The sequence below is a fragment of the Euprymna scolopes genome, chromosome 16 (genome assembly GCF_053919585.1).
Source record: "Euprymna scolopes isolate OS-2025 chromosome 16, ASM5391958v1, whole genome shotgun sequence".
Lineage (NCBI taxonomy): Eukaryota > Metazoa > Mollusca > Cephalopoda > Sepiida > Sepiolidae > Euprymna > Euprymna scolopes.
Genome location: NC_136497.1, coordinates 137,554,474 through 137,574,403, shown reverse-complemented (window position 1 = coordinate 137,574,403; position 19,930 = coordinate 137,554,474). Strand labels below are relative to the sequence as shown.

The 19,930-nt window shown below is 32.3% G+C and overlaps 1 long non-coding RNA gene and 1 pseudogene across 2 annotated transcripts in view; one reads left to right on the top strand and one right to left on the bottom strand.

Annotated features, from left to right (window-relative positions):
* Nucleotides 1–19,930, bottom strand: part of LOC145296122 (uncharacterized) — a 469,746-nt gene that overhangs the window by 113,420 nt on the left and 336,396 nt on the right. The gene's annotated exons all lie outside the window — the stretch shown is intronic.
* On the top strand, nucleotides 2,459–2,575 carry LOC145296589 (5S ribosomal RNA; annotated as a pseudogene).

Below are 19,930 nucleotides of genomic sequence, written 5' to 3'. Positions count from 1 at the left end.
TACAGGGTGTCCATAAAGTCTATGTGCATTAAAATTGTTTTTATAACCTTATTTGCGTTTCTTTTACAATTAAATTTTTTTTTTTTATCGCAAATGCAAATAAAGTTATATATATTTTTTAATTCACACGGACTTTATGGAAACCCTGTATAAAAGTGACCTTGTGTGTGTGTGTGTGTGTGTGTGTGTGGACGCGCGCAGAACAGTCTCTACCAAACTACTGTCAATTTTTGGTTTACAGACTTCCGACTTGATATATAGAGGATTTGGACCAGTGAAACAAAGTCGATTTGAATTTTAGCCGGTAAAAATAGCCACTAAGGGGTAAAAATTGAAAAAGAGTAGAGAGTGTGAGCCACCTGACACCCAACTGTAAGTTTCTGCTATACGACGCAACACAATGGAGTGTATAAATATCTCTACTGGACGATCTGTAAAAAGTTGAATATTCCATGTAATAGCAAATCTTGGGAACATGTTTACCAGAAAGAACAGTTGGAAATAAGTCATACACCATCCACTATGACTATGAAATTCCTACAACTACATACCTAGAAAACGGAGCTATTAATCCTGACATAGTGATATGGGACAAGATGGAGAAAGAAGCAACCTTAGTAGAAGTCAGTGTACCCAATGATGCTGGGTTAAACAGAGCTGAGAGAGAAAAGATAACGAAATACTAAGACTTTATGTACGACATGAAAAGAAACTGGAATCTTGGGAAAATCTTTATAATTCCAATAATTATAGGAGCAACTGTATTCATGAATAAGAATTTTAAAAACCACCTGGCAAATATACCCGGTGAACCAAGTGCAAGAGAGATTCAAACAATTACACTTAAAGGGATGGTTAGAATTTTTAAAAAGATCTTTTGGTTGGAATATATGGGATAGCGGGTGAATATTTGGCATCTGGTAGGATGCCCCATCCCCAGTTTGAACAAACTGAGAAGAAAATTAAAAGAAAAAAGAAAACTCGAGTCTGTATAAAGGAAATAACTCTGTGAAAAAAAAAAAAAAAAAAAAAAAAATCAGACTCACTTTTCTTTGCATGATAATATTAAAAAGGTGTGTGTGCGTCTTGATAACATTAAACTGCTCACCAAATTTCCCATTGGGTGACCGGCGTTGCCCGGGTGTTTGGAAGTGTGTGTTGAGCAAAAAAAAAAAAAAGAAAGAAAAAAGTGGTAGTTAGTAGGCAGGCTCGAACCCGTACTACAATTACCGATTCCATACTAAATTTCTGATTCTTTATAAATCTTTAAATATTTAACTATAAAGTTATTATTCCCCCCCCCCCCGCCGATTACCGTAAAATACATGTTTAATGTGCAGACATTTTCTCAAACATAAAAACACTTGTGTGTGTGTGGGGGGGGGGAGGTAATCTACATATTTTAGTTTTACTGGTCGTTTAAAATCAATCAATATTTATTGTTTTATCATTATTACCAACAATGGAAGATTTTCGTTGTAAACAAAATCAAATAAAAAAGACAAAGGAAACGTTTTGGCATCAGAAAATAAATACAATTTTTCCGATTCTGATACCGATTCCGAAACCCACAAAATGTCCAGATTTTTCTGATTCCCAATTCCAATTAATCGTCCCAATACCATTATTTACACCAATGGGCATGGGACACTAGTTCTAAAAGTTCATTGGAGCACATTTCATTAAAATACTTGTAAAACAAGCACTGGAATGCAACATTGTGGCGATGCGACAGTGGTTGGAGCGTGGCAGTTAGAAACCTATTAGATTGAAGACTATTTGAAATAAAAAATTTTTTTTGGTCTGTCATGCATAATTTTTAAATACCATTTTATTTAGTCTGACATGCTTATGTTTTAAATGGCATTTTATTTAGTCTGATATGCTTATGTTTTAAATGGCATTTTATTTAGTCTGATATGCTTATGTTTTAAATGGCATTTTGTTTGTTATGCTTAACCTTTTACTACCAGATTTTTTTTTTTTTATGTAATAAATAATTTTTTTAATCATGAAACTTACACGTGACAGAAGTTAGCGAGCAACTGACGCACGAACGTAAACTCCTCACTCACTTGATGAACCATGCATAGACCTGTACTTTGAAAACCAGTTGGGCTGACAAGCCATAAGAGTAAATAATATCGATTTTTTTGAAAGGTGACTTGAAAGTACAATTACGTGGTAACGGGTTCAATTTGAAGTAGCATGTTTAAATCTGTCACATTAAACTTTGAGATATCATTTTTCTTCGATCTGTCATGCTTAAAATCAAAATAGCATTTTTTTGATCTGTAACATTTCACGTCGAAATCATTTTCGTTTTATATCAGTCATGCTTAAGGTTGGAGTAGCATTTTCTTTTAACTGTCAGGTTTGAAATGGTATGTTTGTTGATCTGGCTTAAGTTTGAAATAGAATTTTTTATTATGCTTAAGGTTGAAATGATTTTGGTACGTCGTACGGCATAATCACGCTGACACACCAGTTCTCATCAGATCACCGAAGTTAAGCAACATTGAGCCTGATTAGTACCAGATGGGTGACCATTTGGGAATTCTAGGTGCTGTATGTGCTCTCCGCTTATCTCGGCATTTGTTTCCACTCGTCCTGTACTTCACTTGCCACTGGTATTTAACAATGTTGACTCAGGAGAGGTGTGGTTGAAGATTGTGCAACTCTTGCCACAAAAATTTCACGCACAGGCACCCTTACCCTGATTATCCATAGTCTGTCAAGACTGAAGGAAGCCTTAAATTTTGGTTGGTCTGTCACAATCCAATTTGAAATAGAATAGTCCAAATAAAAGCGATGCAAATAATGATAACCACTCCAAACATTCAAACAAAAACAAACCGAGCATGCGGAGTACCCCCCCCCCCCCATGAGTGAAAAATGCGGGGTACCCCCCTCCATGAGTGAAAAATGCGGGGTATCCCTCCATGAGTGAAAAATTTACCTTCGCCATGACTAATGTTTGTACAAAATTTAAAAAATATTCAACACATGATTATTAAGGAATGTGCAAACAAATGAAGGATGAACGATTTGGGGGCAATTTTATCCCTCTAATGCCCCCTAGAGGGGTGGGGCAACCAGAGTTATGCTGGAAAATCCGTTCTGGCAAAAATTTACTTTCACCATGACTAATGTTTGTGCAAAATTAAAAAAAAAAAAAATCCAAGGCATGATTATTGAGAAAAGTGCGAACAAAGAAACAGGAGTGAATTACTAGGTCTAATCCTTCCTTTGTCGGGGGGAGAGGGGGGGGGCTAAAAAAATTTATTGATTTAACAATAAAAAAGAATCTACTTATATAAAAAAAGAACAACAATGGTTTGGCATGCTTAAGTTTGAAATGGAATTTTCTTTAGCCTGTCATGCTTGAAATAGTTTTTTTTCTTTTTGCTGGTCTTTCATAATCTGAAAAAGTTCAAATAATGATGACCATTCCAACCATTCAGACAAAAAAAAAAAAAAAAAATGAATAAATTGATTTAACAATAAAATAAAAAATCTATCTATAAAAAGCAACAGCAAAGATAGTAATAATAGCTTAAATAGTTTTTGCCTCAAAAGCCCATTCAAGTATGGATAATGAAATCACATGAAACTGTTTGTAATCTCAACTTAAAAGCAATTATTAAAAAGAAGAAGAAGAGAGAGAGAGAGAGAAACATGGCCGCCATCTTGTATTTGTATTTCTCAAATAACATTTAGATCGTTTCAGTTTTGCTGAAAGAAGCAAACCAGAATTGGTTAGAGCTAGGGTTTAGAGTTGCGTGGCTACGTGTTGAGGCTAGGGGGTTATCTTCTGAATATTAGGACTTAGTTTCAATCCGAATACACCCCTTTCTGCTTCTTTCTCACATACATACTCACAAACGTGATGTTGCTTGTCTCAGTTTTTTTCTATAAAGACTCTTACGTGTTCTTCCAGACATACACACACACCACACACACATAATAATTTATATATATATATATATATATATATATATATATATATATATATATATATATATATATATATATATATATATATATATATATAACACTATATATACATATTCCAAAGACGAACTAGCCGTTTCATTGTATTGGAACAGCCTTTGGCTCTCACATTTGCAATCGAGTATGTGTATTCTGACACCCTATATATAATATATATATATATTTTTTTCCCAAATCTCAGTACCCTGTATATCAAATTTCGAGTCTGTAGACTAAAAATTGACAGGTGTGTGTGTGAACGTGTCTGTACATTTCCCTACGCAATAATTCTGTCAATTTTTAGTCTACAGACTCGAAATTTGATATACAGGGTACTGAGATTTGGAAAAATCTTTGATCAGTTTTCGGACAGAAATTTGCTTTTAAAGGGGTCAAAGTTCAACGATTTCACCTTTGAGAACTCTAACAAACTCCTCCGACAAATTTTGGTCTAAACACTTGAAATTTTAGGCATAGATTCCTTGGACATGAATCTAACTTAATAACTTGATTTGAGGCCAAAACAATAAATGTTAAGGGGTCATAATAGGGGTCAAAGTTAAAAAAATTGACCGCTTTTTTTTTTTTTTTTTTTGCTCAACATACACCTCCAAACATCCGGGCAACGGCAGGCTGAAATGCTTGTATATATATATATATATATATATATATATATATATATATATATATATATATATATATATATTAGTGTTGGGCCGATTAATTCGGGAATTGGAAAAATCGACAAATTTGGGGCTATCAGAATTAGTATCGAAAAAATTGGTGCCTATTTTCCGATGCCAAAACGATTCTTTTGTTTTTTTATTTGATTTTATTTAATGCAAAATCTTCCATTGCTGTTAATAATGATAAAATAATAAACGTTTATTGATTTTAAATATCAGTAAAGCTAAAATATATATATATAATAACAATAATAACAACAACAACAATAATAATAATAATAATAATAATAATAATAATAATAATAATAATAATAATAATAATAATAGATTAACACTCAGCTAAATCCTCATTCCAAAATGAAATGTTACTTCTATAGGTGATTACGTGTGACACCCTTAAAAAAACTTGACGGAAAGAAAAGCAATCATTTTAGTATTTAGAGTGGGAGCTCAGTTTAGAATATAAATTCAATGTAAAATAATCATCGTATCGAAGGCATTCTAATTTTTATGGATGTTGTTAACAAATTTTGAGATAGTTATGTAATAAAGTACTCTTAGCATAATTTCAGGGATATTTCATATTAATATGTTGTTTGCAAACCTTCGAATCATAGAAATGCTAACGGATATAAGATTTTCTGGAGCATACTCAAGAAGTAAAATAAATCACCACCTAGTAAAAAAAAAATATTTATAAATAAAAAATTGAACATAAAAATATAAAACAGATATTGTTGTTGTTGTTGTTGTTCCTCCTCCTCCTCCTCCTCCTCCTCCTCAACTTATTGATCCTTTGCTCTCACATCTAAGCTACTTCAAAGCTCAAAACAAAAATGAGATGAGAAAACAATTTTTGTTTCTTTGTGTAGATAATTTTTTTTTCTTTTTTTTTTTTTTTTGATGACGCTAATTTGATTTCTTTTTGTAGAGATCATCTTTCCTGGGTCTGGGGCTGTCAAGGTTTGAGCCGTTAACTTTGTGATCCCCCCAGCCTCAGCCAATATAGGAAAGATTTAAAAAAAAAAAAAAAAAAAAAAAAAAAAAAAGAAAAGAAATGTAAGTCATAAATGATGATAAAACTAAAATGTCGTGGTCTCATTATGGCCTACTTTATCTGCATTGGCGACTTGTAAGAAAGATGAGCACGGGGGGGGGGGAGGGGGAACAAAAATAACAATTCTCAAGAACGCCCACCATTCCCAGAAGCAGGAAGGAGGGGAAGGAATATCGAAGCTCAAGCACATCCATGGAAATATAATAGTACCTCTTTCCTGGTACAGGGATGGGAGTATCCATGGCAGAAGCTAAAATCATGATGAATTTCTCAACCTTAAAGTAGAGAGTAAGAGAGGAGGGGGCGTTATTGCGGTCACTTGGGGGAGTGTGTGTGTGTGTGTGTGTGTGTGTATGTGTGTGTGTGTGTGTGTGTGTGCGTTCTTTGAATTTCATTTTTTTTTTTTTTTTTTTTACCATTTTGTTCTTGCTGGGGATGCGTTATCCTACTGGCGGATCCCAGACATTCACGCATCTAGCTATCCCGCACATTCCAACCGAGAGATCTTTATTTTTTTTTTAAAGATTCTAACCGTTCCTTTGAGTGTTTGAATCTCTCTTGCACTTGGTTCACCGAGTATATTTATCAGATAGCTTTTGGAATTCTTTTTCAGGAGTCTGGTTGCTCCTATGATTACGACCAGCTATCTGTGTGTGTGTGTGTGTGTATGTGTGTGTGGTAGGGTTTAGAAAGTATATAGCAATGCAGCAAAAAACCGGGTGTTGAAGAGATGTAATGTATGAACAAAGACAGACGAATAAAGGACTTGTAGATTTGATAAATCTTCAGCAATCTATTTTTCATAATCAATCACGTATATAAATCAATAAATATGGACTTACTGTTTCACATAACCGTGATGGTGAATGCCTTTGATATTTTGATGATAAAATCTCTTTTTCAAAACGGAAAACAAACCAAAAGAATGCCATCAAAACAAAAAAGGAAAGTACCATAAAAACAAGACCGGTTATATGATTAGGTGAGCTATCAAGCAGAAAAAAGGAGTTATGTTTTAAATCTAATTAGTTTAGTAGTAATTCTTGTCATTATTATTATTATTAGTAGTAGTAGTAATATTTGTATTTATTAATATATAATGTTTCATTATTTTAATTTATGTATACCAGCAATGCTTCATGTAAACTACCTTTTCCTTATATATATATATATATATATATATATATATATATATATATATATATATATAAATATATATATATTCTAACTGTAGCATTGTCTTTTTTTAAATTTTAAACAAGGCACATTGCCACTTGACATAAGAGATTACAATTTAGGACCTTATTTACAAGGACACTATGGAAAGAGTTGAGCAGCAAGATGTCTGTTCGCTTTTAAATTTTTGCATGTCAGTGCAGTCAGGGAAACAGGAGACCGGGAAGGAATTCCAAAGACTAGTATTTTGCGTGAAGAAACAGTAGAAGACTTTCTGGCATCTAGGGAAACAACCATGTTATAGTCAGCTGGTAAGCAGCCCCATAATATGGTGTTCTACAGATGGAGAGTATTCTAGTTTTCTTGACAACAAGTCTTCCTAGATTTTCAGCACTCTCCGGCTCTTTTGATAACCACTACAAATCATTTAGAATTATTACATCAGCCGTTTACCATCGACTTCTCACTAGCAACGACCATTTATCTTCTTTAGCATTTAAGTGGCAACAAGCCCCTCTAGTATTCATTGTACCCTTCCAGTGAAGGGCTCTCGTTCTGCAGTCTTTCTATCTTCTTTAACATTTCATAAGAGTTATGACCAGTAGCGCACTTTAACTAACCGAAATATGATTTTGTTTTCATTTGTGGAAGAGTTCTTGTCAGAGAAAAGGGGAGAGAACCCAAATTTTAACAAGTTTTTTTTCTTGAATAATTTATCTGATACATATTTAAATATTTTGAAATGAATTACAATTCTTAAAATTTTTATGAAAGAATTTTTTTCTTTCAACCCCCCCCCCAAAAAAAAAAATCAAAAAGAACATTTACATAAATTCTGGACCAACAAAATGTCACTCGTTTTAATGGTACCACTCCTGTTTTTGTAGCTCTTTAACTTTTTGAGTTAAAAAATAGGAGGCTTTACTTTTGAAACGACCCTCATTGAATTAACTTTTGGGGGGGTCAATTAATGTTAAATACGATACACGATATATTGTATACAATTAATTAAATACAAGTTGTCCTTTTACCAAACGTTTTTAAAGACATTTACTTTTCTTAATAATATTAGTGTGTATACAGGATCTGACAGGATTTCAATTTGTCCTATTTAATAGTTTTGTTCCCTTGAGATTGTGTAATCATTATTATTGTTCATATATATATATATATATATATATATAATGTGCCTTCAATAAGTTTCCAGATTTTTTTCGTATGAGCACTTTTATTGATAGTACACACATGAAACTCTAGTCCTCTTCGAAGTAATCTCCTCCGGCTGCAATGCACTTGTAGTACTATTTCAACAACTTCTGGAAGGCCCCATGAAAGTCCTCTTGTGTATGTGTGTGGGTCAATGACTCATCACAGCCTCTTTTATCGCCTCAATTGTCTCATAATGACAGTCTCTAAGGTTTTCCTTGAGCTTAGGGAATAACCAAAAGTCACAGGGAGCAAGGACTGGACTATAGGGAGGGTGAGGAACTGTCTTGATGCCTATTTTGATCATTTGTGACAAGGATGGAGTTGTGGACTGCACCCTTGGGACAAACTTTGCACAAATCTTCTGTATCTTCAGTTCCTCACAAATAATTGTGTATACAGTTCCCACACTGACATCAAACTGTGCACTTATTATCTCTATAGACACATGACGGTCCTTATCCATGAAATTCTTTATTTGGCCAACTAACTCTGGTGTTCCGACTTCTTTACTCCCCCCCCACAGTCTCTCTGCCTTCTTTAAATCTCTTATGCCACTCAAAAACTAATGCTCGATTCATGCAAGCTGCTTCAAAAGCAGTCTGAAGCATTCCATACGTTTCTGCGACATTTTTTCCGAGTTTAAAGCAGAATTTTATTGCACATCGTTCTCCTAAAGTGTCCTTCCATCCAGATTGCAGTTTTGAAATTCACCAGCTGTGACACTCAGGCTTAAATAGAGTGCATTACAATGCCTGCTATAGCTGTTCATTTGAACCTGAAATCATAAAAATTGGTCAGTCATTTCATAAGATGTATAGCAATAACATATTGAATTTTCAAGAGTCTACGACAACTTTAAAGGCTTGTACAAAAAAGTCTGGAAACTTATCGAAGGTATCTCATATCTATGTAAATGTAATTCTTAGTTCGTTCATTATTAGTAATCTAAATAACCACTGAATCGATTACTTCAACATTTTGGTATAATATGTTTACTGTACCCATACGTGTTTTTATATATCTCTTTTTAATTATATTTGATTTTTCTTTAATAAATAGGTGGTTTTCTTTGTTCCGATGTTGCTTCCGTGGTCTCGCTTAATGTAAGCAAATTCTTATCATTTTGTATGAAATAATATTTAAAAATATCAGATTCTAATCGGTAAATTTTAAATGAATTTAATCACGTGATTATTTATAATGTAACCATGTGATTGAAATTTAATTTAAATTAACCACATGTGGTCGCTTTCCTACGGGCAAAATGAATGCAGACGCTTAAAATATATAAACATTTTGACCCCTTGCTTTACTTAAAAATTCAACAAAAATCAGGAAATTAACCAGTTTTAATGAAAATTTCAGTATTTATCAAATAATGATCGTGGAATTATTTTTTTATTTAAATCTTAGTGAAAATGTATTATTTTGTTTAAACAAAAAATACCTTTACTAAAGTTATGGTTTTCAGTAGTAAATAAAAAATGCAAGAATTTACTTTTACTTTTTGTATATAAATAAAGCATCGTAATTTGTAACAATAAAAATAATAAAATAATTATTACAGGAACATTACGAAAAAAGCCCCTAAATCCGTATTAATGAATTCGATGTAAAATCGAAGAAAATGAATTTCTCGAATTACCGACATTATCATTGAATTAAGCATTGTTTATTTAATATTTTTATATTAAAAAAAATTATAATAGCAAAAATATTTTTACTTTTTTTTAAATTACAGATTTCGCATAATTTTTATATGCAAGAGTTTAATAATTTCCTTGCTCGCAAGAATGTGAAACTTTCGGCGTAACATAATTTTTATATAATATTGGCCAGTAATTAAAAAAAAAATTAAGGTGGAGTTGTACAACCATCACCCCCATGCGTAATTTCTATACTGATAGTTTTTTTTTAATTTTTTTCACTAGATTATTATTAATTAACCAGATTATGAAAAAAAAAAAATATTGAAAAAAAAATCATTATTTCGACATTTGAAAGGGTGCTCACTTTTTAGTTACAACGTTCTGGTAAATTAGTCACCCATTTTGTAACCAATAAAAACGCGGGTATATCAAAACCATAGAAAGTAAAAAATGATATGAGCCTCTACCGCATTTGTAAGTCAGAAATATTTTTGTTTCTCAAAAGAAAAAAAATAGAATGAACATGACTTTTTTTAAAATTGTTTTAAGAAAATAAAATTTCGAGTTTTTTTTATTTTTATTAACTTATTTAGTTAAAAGTGAGTTTGTGGGTGTTTTTTTTTTTAATAATTATTTTTTATGAAAGGTGCGTTTGTGGGTGTTTCTTTACAATAATTTATCTGTTTTTATGAAAGATGAGGTGTTTGTTTTTTTCATGTATTATAAATTTCACTAACATGTTGAAGAAATAATACATTGCTTCGTCAACATGAGACCATTTTATATCTCCCGAAGACACTTCCGTGTTTAAAAAAAAAAAAATGGGTGACTGATTTACCAGAACGTGGTAACTAAAAAGTGAGCACCCCTTTCAAATGTTGAGATGATGATTTTTTTTTTCAATTTTTTTTCATAATCTGGTTAATTAGTGTCTAATCAATAATAATCCAATGAAAATATTTCCAAAACCCTATCAGTATAGAAATTCGCATGGGGGGTGATAGTTGTACAACTCTGCCAAAATTAATTTAAAAACAGGAACATATAAAAATAATTAAATTAAAAAAATGATAAAATTTATACAAACATTTACAATAGAAATGGGGATGCCCGTCTGGGTTAAAAAAAAAAAGAAAAAAAAAAGAAAAAGAAAAAAAAAAAAAGAAACCCAGCACCCTTCCTTCGTTTTATGACATCATTCTCAGATAGCTTTTCGAATGTCTCAGATTTTGGGCCTCTGTATATTCCGTATTTCCAAAAGTACGGTTTGTTGTGCTTATGCGACCGGAAAAAACACTCGGTTGTGGGGCTAATTCAGCTATTTTTAGCACAAACAAGTTTTTTAAAAATGTTTATTTTTATTTAATTCAATATCTTAGGACTTTACGTTACTAATTATCTTTGAAATAAACGCAGAAAACTAATATTTATCTCTAAAAGGATTTCTTACAATGAATTTATTTAACTTCCAAATTTAGCTGAATTGGTAAGATCGCCGTGAAAACATTTTTCATAACTTTTTTTTTCACGTGTACAAATATTTTTTGTCCTTTGGGAAACTAAGTTTAGTCCTTCAAATACAATCAAAAAGTTGTCAGAAACCTACAAAAAAATTATGATAAATCGGCTTTCAAAACTAGGTCTTCCTATTCTTTGCTTATTTTTGCCCGTATCTAAAAAATGGATATTAGCAGCAAATCGACCATTGGGGAAGATTCAATTAGGTTCCTATTTTAGTCACCTAAATTATTTAGTGCGAAATGAGTTTAGGAATTTGTCGCTGGAAAGATGGTGGGATCTTTCTACCGCTCCAAAAGATATCTCACTATTAATTCAATTCTCTATCTATATAAAAGCTAAGTACGTCCAAGGATGGAATACTGCTGCCATATCTGGACAGGAGCTGCTAAAAACAGCCTATCCTGCCTTGACAGAGTACAAAATAGACTTCGTGGCTTAGTGGGGAATGCCCTTTTCTCTACCCTGCAAACCTCTCTCCCACAGAAGAGACGTTGCGAGCATATCCTTGTGTTACATGATAAGGGCTGTCCCCTTTTCATGTAAGTATAAAAAATAGAGAGATTTAGTTAAAATGAAAATGAAATAGCATAGACGAAATTCGAACCTCCTAATTTAGGTTTAGAAATAGATTATGAGAGAGAATTAGCAATGGAATGTGAAAACAAACCATTGTTTAGCTTAGAGTAAAATAGTTTCAAGAAAAGAATGTGCGTTGTCAATTCTGTTATGAAAATTCAATTGAGGAATGCAACTATAGGATAATTTAATAAACACGTTTTTAACATATTGGAAATATAGGTTACTGGGAATATAGGTTAAAATTCCTTTTGTAAACAAAGGAAAAAGTTTTGGACACACATTTCCAGAACACGTGAAAGAAGACACATGTTTTTAACATGTGTATGACGTCATGGAAAACGGGAAGTTCTCGATATAGTTAGAAACGAGGAGAAACTGGAAGAGAGGGAGTTTGAGGACGACAGACGATAGTCTGCTGATGGGATTCGCACGTTTAGAAGCGAGACGGTTCCTTTTGAAACTTAGAATGTGAAGCTTTGAATTCTTGACTCAGAAAAGCACGACCGGTCAAGAGAAGAAATAAACCCATCATGCGTTTTTATAAACGTCGTCTTTGTGTTGTAATTCTACCAAAAGGTAAAGTGAAAATTGTTATTATATGTCTTGTATATCATGTGTTTTAAAATGTCTTTACATACATGTCTCGACATCTCATATCTACAATGTGAACACTAAGACTGTCTGAACACTACCTGTTTCATCACTCTAAGAGCTTCTATTACACTTCTAAGTATGAACATTTTATATATATATGAATCCAAACCTAAATATTATTTTTACTTAAAAAAAAAATAACATTAATATACTAAGTTAGGGAAAATTTGCATAGAATGCTCTGCTTTACGGTTGTTCTAAAAATGGAATGGAAATTTAAATTTTACTAGGATTTGTATAGAAGCTAGGTACTTTTTAAAATTATTTGTTGAATTTGCATTTTGGTTAAATTTGTTAGTTTGCAATCGCTGATAGCCCACTCAAAAAATTGAACAAAAGACGAAAATAAAAAGATTGGTACTCATGCAGAATTTGAACCCCCCCCCGATTCCAATTATAGTTAAGGTTCGATCAGATTCAACCGAGCGTTGTTCAAATGTTGAAACACTAAATCAACATTTTTTTTTTTTTGCATAATTAATTAATGATGGGAGTATTTTTTCTGTTTATTTTCTTAACATCTGTTGACAAAAAAATAATTTGTACATTCTCTTGAAAAAAAAAAAATCAAACTTTTCTCTACTTTCACCTAACTATTTACAATGTTCGTATAAAGCATTCATCTTTTCTTTTTATAATAAAAATTCCGTTTTCAAAAAGAAACGTTTACTGCCAACTTTCTTTAAAAACAGTGCAAGTTTTCCTGAAAAAAATTAAAAAAAAAACTTTCACCTAACAATTTATGGTAAAAAAAATTAATCTTTTTTTGAGGAAAAGAAAACAACTTTTATTGATAAAAAAAATTGCAAAAAATAATAAAAGTAAATTTTTCTTGAGGAATGTGTTCCATTTTAACAAACTGATCCACAGCTATATAGTCTAAAGAAGCTTTGAATAAAAAAAATGCAAAAATAAAATAAAGAATGCAGTTTAAATTCCCAGAAGGAAAAAAAATATATTAACTTTAACCTATAGCAGACTTAGCACCTATATAATCCAACTTTTAAAATGTTTATGACAAAAGAGAATTCATTTATATAAGGATGAAGAAAAAGGAAAAAGCCTTTACTAAAATTGCTACTTAGCACTTGCATAAGCCGATTCGCAAAAGTCTTCAATTTTAAAACGGAATTTAACTACATGAGGATGAAAAGAGAAAACCTTAACTAAAATTTGTAAATAGAAAACGGGGATCATCAGCTGCTTACCATGTAGCTGTTTCGGAGATTTAAAAACAGGACAGCTGTTTAATACATATAATAATAATAATAATAATAATAATATATATATATATATATATATATATATATATATATATATGTATATAAGTGAAAGTGTATGTCTGTGTGTCTGTCTCTATACATTTCCCTACACAATAACTGTCAATTTTTAGTCTACAAACTCGAAATTTGATATACAGGGTACTGAGATTTGGGAAAATCTTTGTAATCCATTTTCAGCCAGAAATTTGGCTGTTAAGGGGTCAAATTTCAACGATTTGACCTTTGAAAACTCTAACAAACTCCTCAGCCAATTTTGGGTCTAAACACTTGACATTTTAGATGTAGGTTCCTTGGACATGGATCTAACTTAATAAATTGATTTGAGCCCAAAACAATAAATCTTAAGGGGTCATAATAGAGGTCAAATTTAAAAAAAATTTGACAGCTTCGATCTCTACCAAATTACTCAGACAATTTTTGGTCTAAACATTTGAAATTTTACATAAAGGATATTCAGAGATAGGGCAAGCTTTTTAATCGGTTTGGGTCGAAAATTTGAGTTACCAATATATAAATGTATGTATGTTTGCATGTCTGCCTAAAACTTGACAGAGGCGACAGATTTTTGCAAGATCAATATCGTTTTGAAGTTCAACCTTTCAGACGACAAATATAAAAAAATGGACTAAAAACATTAATATTTTCACCTTCAACTGGGCACTTTTCTATAGGGGGGAATCGCTTTTTTCGCCGATATTTTCGAAAGTCATCCTCTCCTTTCGATTGTCTAGCCTTAATTAAAACCTATGTCACTTCCGGTTTGGCGGTGGTCGTCAGGTTTTTTTCCCATTCTTTTCCTCCTTTGTGGTACGGGTTCGAGCCTGCCTTCCTACTACCATTTTTTTTTTTTTTTTTGCTCAACATACACCCCCAAACACCCGGGCTGAAATGCTAGTATATATATATATATATATATATATATATATATATATATATATATATATATATATACACTAGCATGGGTTGACATGAAGTTCCGTTTGAAACATGCCTGCTATACTAATCATTTTCATCATGGGTAACGTGGATACCCCTACAACAATTTCAAAAAATAAAAGAACGGATAAAAACATGTAAATGTAATCGACCCCCAAAAAGAAGTCTCTCCACCAGATATTTCGGCAACAGGGATCACTGTCCTAAGAAAACTCATGATTTTGTGAACCTAAAAAAAAATAACGTTTATAAACATTAATGCATGCGTTTATTTTTTTATTTTGGTAAATGTGTAGTTTAGCAGCGTAAATTATTTGCCTGACAAAAGAATATAAAAACTATTTTTTATATAAAACACATTTTTAGACCTAAAGGCTGAAATAAAACCAGAAAAATTTTTTTTATTATTATTTTTTTTATTTATTTATTTTTTTTTTTTTACATAGGCATCACCACAATTTCAAGGCCAAGAGGCCACTCAAGGATAAGGGTTTAAGAGTGTACAGTAGAAATTGGACAATATAGTAATCATTAGTAATGAAAATTTGGTTTCTTCATTTATATTTATTATTCGAGGCCGCTATATTGATTTTAAAATTTGGCCTTTTTAAGGTTTGGCAGATTGGCCGTCTTAAGCTCTTTCATGAACTATGTTTTTGGCCACCATATTTTTTTTTTGTAATGAAGGCCAAATTTTAAATGTGTAAGGCGTGCACATTTAGTCTAATAAAAAAAATTATAAAAAAACATAAAAATGAATTTTTCTTTTGGTTTTATTTCATTTCAGCCTTTGGGTCTAATAATGTTTTATATAAAAAATAGTTTTCATAATTTTTTGTCTGTCAAATAATTTACGCCGCTAAACTACACATTTACCTTTATTTTTTGTAAGGGCACTTTTTTTACTGGCTTTTTTTTATTTTTGCAAATTAAGGAAATTTTCGATATGCTTTTTTTTTTTTAGGGGGGGGGGTGCTTTTTGATTTGCTTTTTATTTGTCGTTTTATGTTTCTAATGTAATCCCCGCCCCCCCCCCCCAAAAAAAAATTGAATTTTTCATATTTTTGGGGTTGTTTTGTTTAGTAAATTGTTAGGTGAAAGTAGAGAATGATCTCATAAAAAAGAATTAAATTTATCGTTATTTTTTGTTTCCAATGTAATCCCCCCCACTAAAATAAGCAAATTATATTTGTCAGATTTTATCCTCCCCCTCAATCACCAAACTTGAAAAAATGCTAGAGGTGACACGTCTCGTTGAACGCTTGATGGCCAAAAAAGCGGGTGCTCATTTTACGTTAAATTTATATAAAAATGTGATCCCCCCCACCCGCTTACATGTTATTTTATTTTATTTTTTTCTGAAAATTTTTTTCTCTCATAATATTTATAAAAGCTGTTTAAAGGCTGAAAAAAGTAGATCATTTTTGTAGGGGTTAAACGACGCTGGGTCACGTCGTATAAAGTTACCTTTTTAATTAGAAGGTTAAGTTTGTAATCGATGAGATTAACGTGAAAAAAGAAAAAAAGTGTAAATTGTGGAATTTAGAGAGGCGGGCGGTAGATCTTCTTTTTTTTTTTTTAGATATTAAACGACGCTGGGTTACATGGTGAAAATCTAGACCAAACATTGATAGTAGTTTGGTAGAGACCGTTCCACACATATATATGTGTGTGTGTGTGGAACGGTCTCTACCAAACTACTGTCAATGTTTGGTCTACAGACTTGAAACATATATATATAATTCAGGTTTGAAATGTTCAAAAGTGTAGGGACTAATGAATACAACGCGGTTGTTAGATAGTGCTCGATAAAAGCAAAATATTTTTTATTTTATTTTATCGACCATATGTAACTGTTTACCCTCGAAAAAAAAAAATATATATATATATAGAAGAGTCGGGCCTGTGGAACACAATCAATTTGGTTTTTAACCAGTAAAAATATCTGCTAAGGGGTTAAACTTGAAAAATTGGACCTTGGCAGGCATAAGTCAACTTAAATTACTCCCCTACCCATACACAAATATTTATTCATATGTTAAAGTCTCTAATTTTTAAAGTTTTGATATTCATCTGCCGTTAGCTGAGATGGTAACAAACAACACAGGAGTGCTGAATGTTTTGGTTTCGATTCTAGCTGATGGCACCCAAGACTATTTTTTTTAACTTTTGAAATCAATAAAGAATTGGCTCTATAATAATACGAAAATCTGCATAAATTAGAATATCATATTTAAATGTATTTTATGACCGGGAAAGGTCAGGCGGTGTGCGAGTTGAAAATAAAAGTGAATTTTTTCTCATAAAAATGAATGAATCGCAAATAATTGGTTTTACGTACCAACAGAAATTTAAAGTGTTGATAATTAATGTTTTAAGGATCGGCTGAAAGGCAATGTATCTGCTGTTAATTTGATTTGAAAAACACCAAGTAACCTTCCTTTCAGTGTCTATTCCACTCCGGGCCATCCCAAGAACTTAGTGATTTGTAATTTTTGTATGAGTTTTGAGGATTTGTAACGTACACACAAAGTATAAAATCCAAACAGACAACTTTTGTATTTTTGATTTATAGATATAACAGACGACCTGTGTTATTTGGACTACTGTTCTCATCTTAAGTGTTATTCTTACAACGTTTCGCCCGATGTAATCTATGACCTTCGTCAAGTGTATCTTTTCGAACTCAAATTTCGAACTCTTTATTTAATCCACGGGGGTGGATTGCTCTCGTTCCAGCAGCCATCAAGTCTTAAGTAATTTGCAATTGTACTCTTAGTATCGCCTACACTGAGGATTGAAGCTTAAAAACTCTAGAAGATTGTAACTTATAACTTGAATTTAATATATAAAAGGCTATATGTCTGCCTGTCTGTCTCCATATTTTCAAACCGTCTCCTCTGAAACTAAAAGTCGCAGAGAGACGCTTAGAGCCTCACATGATTGGATTTTTTTACAAGCCGTTCTTTTATTGGTCTGTAGCTGGATAAAATAGTTTTAAGGGACCAAAAAGGAGTAAAAATTGAAAAAAAAAAAATCGTTATACATTTTGTACATTCATATTAGTTTATTTTAAATTTTTAATCACGTTATATACGTGTCACGTTGGTACATTGGTAACGTGACCAGCTTTGAATGCTACAGCTTTGCTTTTGATTTCGATTCTAGCTGATGGCACCCAAATACATTTTTGGTCCCCCGGCAAAAGGAGGGTGGACCTGTATATTCACCCTTGTCCGTTCGCACTTTTCTCAATAACTACGCCTTGGAATATTTTGAAATTTTGCACAAACATTAAACATGATATGAGTAAAAAAGTAACAATGGATTTTCCGAGAAAATTTCAGTTGCCACTTTCGGGTTAAAATGGCTATAATTGACACTTTTGTGCTTATTAAAAATACTGATGCCTTGGATTTTTATAAAACTTTCTGAAAAGTTGTAACTAACTGATTTCTGTTTGTCTATACTTCGCGACAACTCTTGGGTGTGCCCCAGGGGCTCTTTTAGGACTAATAAAAACACTCCATTTTTGGAACTATTTTACCATATTTGTCCAAAATTTTCTGTTTATGTCTATTTAGCAGCTTTGCATAATGCTGAACTCAAATTTAAATATGTCAAGGCCTTGGGGACTTTTGGGGCTAAATGGGGGATGGGGGTGGTGGTGGGGGCAAATGATGGACTTGTCATTTCTGTTTTTTTTTTTGCATAGTGCAGAATTCAAATTTATATATGTTAAGATCTAAAACTGCACCATTTGTTCATTTTCACGAAGATTTGACATCCTCTCAGAACTTTTGGGGATAAATAAGAGGGAGGGGGGGAATGCTGAACTTAGTCAATTTTTCTTTTATGCCTCATTCACTGAGCACTCACTGGGAACCATGCGAAGATTCTACTTATTATGGCATAATCACGTTGACAGACCAGTTTCCGTCAGATCACCAAAGTTAAGCAACGTTGAGCCTGGTCATTACTAAAATGGGTGACCAATTTGGAATACAACCAGGTGCTGTATGTAGGAGGACGGCAACACCTCCCTGCAAAAACTTGCAAAAAATCTAACGTCGTCATCTCCCCTAACGGGGATATACATGCGACTGGTGACCGCTTGTAAATTTCATACTCCCATGGAACTTCTTCCTCTGGAGGAAACTGGTTAAACACACATAAGGTTAATGTCATTCCATTTTTTCCATACACACACACACACACACACACACACTGTTCTTTATATATGAAACTAGCAGGGCTACCTGCCATTGCTTAGATCAAAACCGTAACATATTTCTATCTATCTACATCTTTATATCTTTCTCTCATTTTACCCTTTCCTCTAACGGAGATATATTTGCGGCTGGGGATTGCTTGTGAATTACATACTTCCATGGAACTTTCTCTTTCAGAGGAAACCGGTTCAACCCAAATAGGGTTAGTGCCGTTTCACACACACGTGAAGTTTCCTCCCGGTACAATGTGGAGGAGGGGTCCCTAACTAGAGCAGACAATTGAATTGATTAAAAAATCGTTGATTTCACCGATTTCAACGATAAAATATAGGAGGATGGAACAATTGCTGATCCTCATTCAATCCCAGACAACGTCGGGTCTCCCTGCTAGTTACAACATAAGAATCCATTTATTAAACCAGACTTTATTTAATGTTTCTGAATTTTAAAGAAGAGGACCCATAATATTATGTTTGTGTTCTTTTTTTTTGTTGTTGTTGTTTTTTAACTTATTTTAAAGCGTTTATTTAATTTAAAATAAAAGTAGTGTCAAGTCTGCTGAATTAGAACAAAAAACATGAAAAATAAATGAGTAATATTTTACAATAACCAACGAAACAAAAAAGCAGTGAAAAAAAAAATGTGACTAAAGGCAAGTTACTCTTCTACCTACCTGGATGAGTTTTTTTTTTTTTTTTTTTTTTTTAATGTTATTACTTATTTTAAATGTTTTTTCAGTTAAAGTAATTAATTGAAATGTCAGATTCGCTTTTTAAGAAACTGAAAATGCATTAGAAATTTTAATATAATATGGCAATGTTCCATTGGCCTGTTTCCTGACCGATTACAATATCATAGACTTCAAGTCTAATGTAAACAAGTTCTTGTTGAGCCGTCCCTTTAAATTATCCAAATTCTACCCAATCTCCACCATTAACGATTACTGAACTACCAC